This window comes from Glycine max, chromosome 20 (genome assembly GCF_000004515.6).
Source record: "Glycine max cultivar Williams 82 chromosome 20, Glycine_max_v4.0, whole genome shotgun sequence".
Lineage (NCBI taxonomy): Eukaryota > Viridiplantae > Streptophyta > Magnoliopsida > Fabales > Fabaceae > Glycine > Glycine max.
Genome location: NC_038256.2, coordinates 29,363,807 through 29,372,954, shown reverse-complemented (window position 1 = coordinate 29,372,954; position 9,148 = coordinate 29,363,807).

The window sequence follows — 9,148 nt, the reverse complement described above, 5'->3', positions numbered from 1 at the left end:
TATAAGATGTGCCCTCTTTTCATGCAATAATGACAAATCTTTGATTTAGGCTTAGAATGTACTATGCTTTTCTTTTTGAAGACTTTGTTTTCACCTTTTTGAGGGGTGCGAACTTGGTTTTCTTAGGAAGGTCAATTTTCTTGTTATACCCCAAACTGGTCTTATCGGTAGTATGCCTTTGCACACTAAGTAAGTGATTAAGATCACTCTTTTGTTTATTCATTTTTCTAAAAACATCTTTAAGACATGAAAGTTCAGTTTGCAACTTTGTACGTTCTTCATATTAATCCTTTTTAAACTTTTCAAACTCATCTAGCAAAGATTTGTAATTATCCATATTAAGAGATGTAGAAGCACAAACATAATTGGTGGCTTTATAACTTGAAACAAGTTTTTCATTTTCTTGCTTCAATTTATCAAGCTCAATTTGTGTTGAAGCCAATTTAGCAAGATTCCATTTAAGACCGCTTCTAAGCTTATTGTTTGAAACAACAAGCTTTTGGGCTTCCTCATGCATTTCATTAAAGGCTTCCTTAACTTCCTCAAATTTGGAATTTACCTCAATTTCTTCATGGTTGAGGAGTCATCCGTTGAATCAACCATTACGCACACATTTGCAATTTCTTCTTCACTAAAAGAGTAAAAGGATATTGACACATTATCTTCCCAAGCTATAAAGGCCTTTTTAGATTTCAACAAGATGCTTTTTGAGGTAGCAGGACAATCTGACTTAATGTGACCTTGCTTCCTGCATTCAAAGCATGTAAAGGTGTTGTTGTTGGTTTTCACCTTCTTTCAAGGTTTAGAGATTTTTTTGTCTTTGGACCTTTTAAGGAATTTGCCAAACTTCTTGACAATCAAATTCAAATTCTTTGCATCTTCATCATCACTAGAGTCTTCTTAGTGGTCTTCCTTTGAGGAACTAGCTTTGAGTGCAATCCCTTTCCTTTTCTTTTCTCTATCTTTTGCATGAGATTCTTCAATCAACTCATGTTCATACGCAAGCAGTTTTCTAAAGAGGGCTTTCATCGACACAGATGCCAAGTCCTTGGATTCCTTGATCATTGTGATTTTCGGTTCCCAAGTTCTTATAAGACAGTTGAGAATCTTGATGTTTAACTCATCATCTTCAAATGTCTTTCCAAGACCAAGTAAGTGATTCACTATGTGGTTGAATCTTATTTGGAGTTCAGAATGGGTTTCACCATTCTTCATTCGGAAAGCTTCACATTCAGATACAAAAGTGTGCTTTCTTGATTTTCTTGCATCCACAGTGCCTTCATGAGTGACTTCAAGCATTTTTCATATCTCTTTTGCACATTTACAACTTGCAATATGGAAAAATTCATCAGAAGATAAACCAAAAGTTAAAATGCTTTTAGCTTTTTGATAATCTTGCACTTTTATTTTCTCATCATCTTTCATCTCATCCCATTCTTTTGGAACCAATTCATGATTAACTTCTTTAGTTGGTATAAAGGGTTCTTTAACAATGGCATTCCATGCACCGAGATCGATTGATTGAATAAAAATTTCCATTTTCTTTTGCCAAAACGTAAAATTTCTCCCTCAAACAATGGTGGTCAATTGAGAAAAACATCTTCTTTGAAAGTGATTTGTTTAGAGCCCATATGTGAAGAAAATGATGATCTTGATTAACTTTCAAGACAAGGCTTTGATACCAATTGAAAAAAGAACAATGGGACTAACCAAACCAAGAGGGGAGGGTGAATTGGTGTAAAATAAAACTGTAAAAAAAGGAAAGTTTTAAAACTTTTGTTGTCCAAACGATCGTATCACAACTTTCTTTTAAATCAATATTGAATCAATCACCCAAACATAGTACCCTTTTTGTTAAAGTGCATCAATTTGAAATATCTTTGAAACTTAGCAAATTGATAAAGAATGTAATAGAGAGAGATGAGAGTTAAAGATAAGATAGAGAACAAGATTTATACTGGTTCACTCTCTATTTCTAGATAAGCTAATCCAATTATCTAATTCAACCTGAATTAAATTTTCACTATGCAATGTGAGTTTTACAAGTAATCACAAGCAATTCCAAATTCTACCTAGAAAATGATACTTAGGCACCCAACCCTAGGGTCCTTTATGAATCTAAGCCTAAAAGAAACCTACTCTTAGCTTCAAACTAGAAACACATATTCTAGCATGCAATAAAACTGTTGCACATCCAATAACAATATGTAAAAAGAATATGAAACAAAATCAAGGAGAGATGCAACCTTTACATTCAAATTCAAGACCAAAAGAATTGATTGAATGAACCTCTCTTGATCTCAAGTGTGTTAACAACTCACTAATCACATAACCCTTAGAGAAACTTGTTTTTGAAAGCTCCAGAAAATGAAAACTAACATTTTTAAGTTGTCAAAGTTGGTTAAAAATTAGAACACAAGGTGAGTATATATATATATATATATATATATATATATATATATATATATATATATATATATATATATATATATATATATATATATATATAAGTTATAATCGTCAGTAATCGATTAAATTGATAGTGTAATCGATTATTTTGTGAAAGTAATTGACTACATTTCCCATTTAATCGATTAAAGTGTTCTTCCCCAATTTTGGAAAACATTCAAGAGTAATGTAATCAATTACACTCTTGATTTAATCGATTAAAGTGTTCTTGATCACTTCTTGGTACACTTTCAAGAACGACGTAATCAATTACTATATTCTCATAATGGATTATACCAGAACCATGATTTCTCTGCAAGTTCTCAAAGACTTATGTAATTGATTACACATATGCGGTAATCGATTAAACTAGTGAGTCATATAACACAAATGATTTTTCTTAATGTAGAAATTATTTTCATACTTTTTTATGATGATGCATGATGTACACACAGAATGACTAAGGATAATAAGAAACAAGCAATACAAATGTCACTCAATATGGAGTTGGGCATGTAAAAGTCAAACTCATTTTACTCTGGATCTTCATGTTGCTTCCCCTATTTCTAAGAACTTATATGTTTATCATTCTGACTTTTCATACGTTGTTGTGCCTTAGTTAATTGATGTCGCAGAAAATGGATGATGGATTCTCTGTCTCTAAGTTTCATATCCACAGTCTCAACATTAGAATCATGAGGAAAATAGAGCAAATGCAATGGAGGAGGGATTCCATATAGAGCTTGAAATGGATTCATACCAATGGTAGTGTGATAATTGGTATTGTACCAATATTTTGCCATAGAGATTCATAAAGACTAGCTCCTTGGTAATTCCCCAACCATGCAACACAAGTAAGTTTCCAAACATCTATTGACAACCTCTTATTGTCCATCCATCTGTGGACGATACACTGTGGAAGCCCTTAATGATACCCCTTGTAATCTCACAAATACAACATCTCTATCACTAAGTATGCTAGAAGGAAAATCATGTAGCTTATAGACATTATCTAAGAAAGCCCTAGCTACTGTGGCAGCATTATAAGGATGGGAAAAAGGCATAAAATGGGCATATTTGATCATCCTATCAACAACCACAAAAATTACAGAGCTACCATTGGATTTAGGCAATCCTTCAATGAAATCCATGGTAATATCAGGAAAAAAAATACCCTGAGGCTTAGGCAAGGGTTGTAATAATCCAAGGGATGACATATTTTCATATTTGTATCGTTGACAAACATCATAATGTCTAATGTACTCCTTTACATCCTTCCACATGCCTTTCCAAAATAGCACAACATGCAATTTATGATAAGTAGCATGCATATCTGAGTGTCCTCCCATTGTGCTATCATGATAAATCTAGACCAGCTTTCTTCTTAACACTAAATCTTTTCCGTCACCAACTTACCATTCCATCACAATTGATCATTATTGAATGAATAACGAGATATAGATTTGCTACCTTGCAAGGAGAGAATAGTATTGTCCAATTGAGAATCTGAAGACTAAAGTAGCATTAATAGCAATGTAAGCATCGGTTGAAACTGTGGAGTGTTCCAAGAATGTTATTACCAGATTGCATTACTTCTACCCTTTTTATACTTAATTTCATAATCATATCCCATTAACTTTGTGAGCCACGTATACTGAGCAGGAGTTATTAATTACTGCTCTAGCAAGTACTTTAAAGGTTGATGGTCAGTTTTGATAACAAAGTGCCTCCCTACCATGTATTTGTAAGGACGTAACTTGTCAGGATTGGAACTTAACTAGTTTAAATTTGAAATTTAGAAAACAAAAGTGTGTTTACTCAAAGTTATAAAATCTTGGATATTGTTTTTTTGACCATCCCAAACTTGTGTTTCAATTTATAAAGTATGAAATTGGTAAAACAAAAACAATTGACATGCATGTGTTCACATAGTGAAGAAACATACATGTCGCCCACATGAAGTGGCATCGTCAACAATGTTAGACAAGTGGCCTCAGATATCTTAAGAAGGGGGGTTGAATTAAGATATTGCAAACTATTTCCCCAATTAAATTCTATTTCAATTTCAATGCAAGTTACAAATTCCCTTAAAAAAGAACTCTTAAATAATGATTCAAATAGAACAATCTAAATATAAATATAAAGCAATAATAAATAAAAGAGTTTAAGGGAAGAGAAAGTGTAAACTCGGATTTATACTGGTTCGGCCACACCCTTGTGCCTACGTCCAGTCCCCAAGCAACCCGCTTGAGAGTTCCACTATCTTGTAAAATCCTTTTACAAGTTCTGAACACACAAGGACAATCCTTCCTTTGTGTTCAGATTTCTTTTATAACAAGAGACCCTTGGTCTCTCAATCCCTTTGAGAATTTAGAGAGAAGAGAAGAATGAATCTTTCTTGAAAGAGATAGATTTTACAATCTGAGCACTCAATTGATTCCTTATTGAATTGCAAGTGTATTGGCCAAGGAATTCTTAAGAGGATAAAATGTTTTTGCTCTTTGAGAGAATAAGACTTGTTGTTATGAAAAACTCTGAGCAAATTCGTGTTTCAAGTCACATATATATAGACCTTTGGTGGTCATGTAAAAACCATTTGAGAAGATGTGACTCTTAGAAATAATTTTCTGAAAATCTTCTCTAGTAATCGATTACAGGATTTGTGTAATCGATTACAGCTTTTAAAATTTGAATTAAAATGTTTATTAACTGCTGGTAATCGATTACCAATATTGTGTAATCGATTACACAGTCTAAAATCTGAATTCAAATATTTAGTAGCTGTTGTAAACCATTTTTTGCCACTGGTAATCGATTACATCCTCTGGTAATCGATTACCAGAGAGTAAATCTCTTGAAAAATACTTTTTAACTTAAGTTACTTGGCCAAACCTTTTGCTATATCAATTAGGAATTCCCTTCCTAAAATACTAGTGATCATCTTGATGTTGTGTCTTGTATTCTTGAATCATTGTCTTGAATTTAAACTTGAAAAGCGCATTTGCATCATTTGCATCAAATCATCATGATCATCATCAAAACATCAAAGTCATTTGCTTCTACAAACAAGTACTTGATAAACAATTTCCATAATAACCTTTTAGCTTTCAAAACAAAGATTCAAGTTATAAGTCAACTTGGGCATGCAGGTGAGAACGATTTTCATAAACCATCAATTCAATTTTGAGATAAAACTTAAAACCTTATGTCATTGTTTGTCAATACCTGTTACACATTTTCCAAGGGCATTAGGATGGGAATAGATAAAAGTCACATGTATTGAAGGAAAAAGTTCAATGCTTGTTCAAAATCAAGGAGTATAAATATAACATCTTTATGTAATCTAATACTTTAATAATCATTAAGTATATATAATACATTCCTCCAATTAACTACCTAATTCCATCCTAACAAACTATTACCGATAATAAACTTTACCCAATCCCAAACACCTACTAGAAGTGGAATAAACAAAATAACTGTGGTGTCTATCCTAAAGTCATTTTTTATATAGATACTCATAACATAGGTATCTTGATGGTAAAGATCTCCACATAAAATATCTCATCTTCTTATTCGCCTTAAGTTTTCAGCCTTTTAGATTCGGGAGTATTATTGTCAAGCTGCTCGCTACCCACTGCTTGTGATTAAGCAGTGCTACATTCAAGAAACAAAAAAAGGGTGAGATATGAAGCCAATAGGCATGCAATATACATAACATGATATACTAGGGGAATGACATTGCCTCTATAGCAATCCCACACATACACACAATTTAGATGAATAATAGAATACTATTTATGGCAACATGCATATAATACTTTTTTATTTATCACTAGGTCCCATATAGATAACTCACAATCAAATCAAGCATAATACATTAATCACCATGGTAACACACAAAGATTATCATAGCAGTAAGAGGTTATGCTACAACACGAAATCTAGTTATGGGTCACTATTACCATTCACGATCACAATTCTCTAAGCACAATTAATTCCTACCAAGCATAACACCTTAAGCACCAATGTCATTCTACAAGCATTGTCATCACATTTACCAACAAAATTGAATAATAGAATCCAATTACATAATACATCCATTGCACATAAGCGTATCCAATCATCCAATAGGGGTTAGTCACCAAGTATGAATGCCATGCATGATCATACATTCAATCAGTAATTATCTTGTGATTAATGCATGATACATGCAGGTACCCGATAATAGTATTTATCTGGCACCCTTGGCACTAAGCCATGCAATAATCTAGAGACTTGGAGTGACACTAAGCTTGGGATCTCACCAAGCCTGGGGTGAACACTAAGTCCTAGAATGTCATGATGCATGATTGATTATTAAGTACTTCCCTTTATTAGTAGCCACGATGAGAGGATGGGAGATGGGTTTTAGGAGATAAGTCCTTATCCATGAAATATTTATCTTTCCTCAAATAGTTATCTTCATTCTTAATTAAGGTCTTTCACAACTTTTCAAAGCATAAGTATTCGTATATTGATTCTAAAAAAATCAAAAGAGCTAGCATACGGGAAAAGAGTCCTGAAGGACACCTAGGCCCTGGCCAGAGGTCTAGGCACTCACTTGCAAGTAGATACTCATTTTACAAATCATGAGATAAAATATTATTAAAAGAAAAGATTGGTGAGACAAGTTTAAGAATTGTTGGACACCTAGTCCCTAGCAGAACCTTCAAAAAAAGAGTTGACTCAGAAGTTCAAAAAATCAATGGACACCTGATCCTTGGTAAAGTTTCCAAACTAAAATCTCCCATCTTCGTCATCATCATGGGCAGTTTATACATAATTTTCTATTCACGCAATTGGGGTGATACCTATTGCCACAAGCTGCCACAGTATTCTTACAAGATTCAATCCACAAACAAGTTAGCCAACCCATTTATATTTTCAACCATTTCTCAATTTCATAGTCAAGATAATCAAGGTGTAGTTGGTAGTTTACCCCAAGTTCACTAAATTTCACACACACAGAGCCCATCAATAAGCATGCATACAGGACTTCAAGATTAATTAGTGCACATACCAATTTTAGCCACCTCATGCATAACCAAAGTCACATGTCAATTTAATGATCATTATAACTAGATTGTGGCACTTCATAATTCATTTATTCAAAGAGCATGACTTTCCAACAACAGTGGTGCAATCACTACTAAAAAAGCTCTTTTTTACGACGCAGTATCTACGACGATCGTTTAATAACCGTTTTTGTTTGTCTGATGGTGGCAATTTTGTAAATATTGTGAATATTTCAAAAACGGTTGTAGCGGACCCGTCTTTGAATGTGAGCAATTTTAATTTTTTCTTCGCGTTCGTTCCCCTTCTTCTTCGCATCTGTTTCTCTTTCTTCTTCGCGTCCGTCCCCTTCTTCTTCTTACTCATGCTTTCTCTCTCTAGGATTCGACAATGGTGGCCGCTCCCTCGCCTCGCAAAGAGAACGTGTACATGGCGAAGCTCGCCGAGCAGGACGAGCACTATGAAGAGATGGTGGAGTTCATGGGGAAGGTCTCCGCCGCCGCCAACAACGAGGACTCACCGTGGAGGAGAGGAACCTCTTCTCCGTCGCATACAAGAACGTGATCGGAGCGCACCGCGCCTCGTGGTGCATTGAATGGTTAAAACAATTTGGGCCAGTGATGACTGATTACACCTCATTTATTATGAAGTATAATCATTTGGGCCAAACAATAGAGCTTCACGCAGACGTCACGAATGGGCCAGAACTAGTTTCAGCGCCCCAAGTTAAACGTCTCATTCGCACCGGGTCTACATCAACTTTATTCCACTTATGCCTTCTACCCACAACCCGCCCCGACCCACCACAACATCATCTTCCTCACCCAGTTCCCGCTATAGAAGCCTTACTCCACCATTACCAACATATCTTCCAGACACCGCCCACCCTTCCCTCCCCCCCCCCCCCCAAGAGAAGTAACTCATCGTATCAATCTCCTTCCTTCGACTTCCCCGGTGAACATACGGCCCTACAGGTACCTGCACTTCTAGAAAACCGAGATAGAAAGGCAAGTCTCCGATCTCCTTTCAGTTGGCCTGATACGACCAAGCACGAGCCCGTATTCCTCCCCAATTCTTCTGGTAAAGAAGAAGGACGACACTTGGCGGATGTGCGTGAACTAGATGTTGGCCTTTATGTGCATAGTATTACGTAATGGATTTTGATGTTTTGGTCATGGTACAACTGGTACATTTTGACCTTTATCAATAAAATTTTCTTTGCCTTTTAAAAAAATTATATTTAAATATATTTGATGTTTTTTTTTAATAAATTTATTAAATTTTATCGAGATCATTTGATGCATATTTTTACTTTAGGTTACAATACAACATTTTGTTCTTAGTAGTAGTGTTTGCTAGTTGATCCATGAGATAAGGTGGGAAAATTTGTCAGGACTATTGCTTTTGGTGAATAAATTTATTAAATTTTATCGAGATCATTTGATATATATTTACTTTAGGTTACAATACAACATTTAGTTTGTAGTAGTAGTGTTTGCTAGTTGATCCATAAGATAAGGTGGGAAATTTTGACAGCAATATTGCTTTTTGCACCAAAAAATTGTTTCTTGCACCTTTTTTGGCTTTTGGATAAGTAAATCTTAAAGTTAAAGGTAAAACGACATTCTGGAATGATTATACCTTT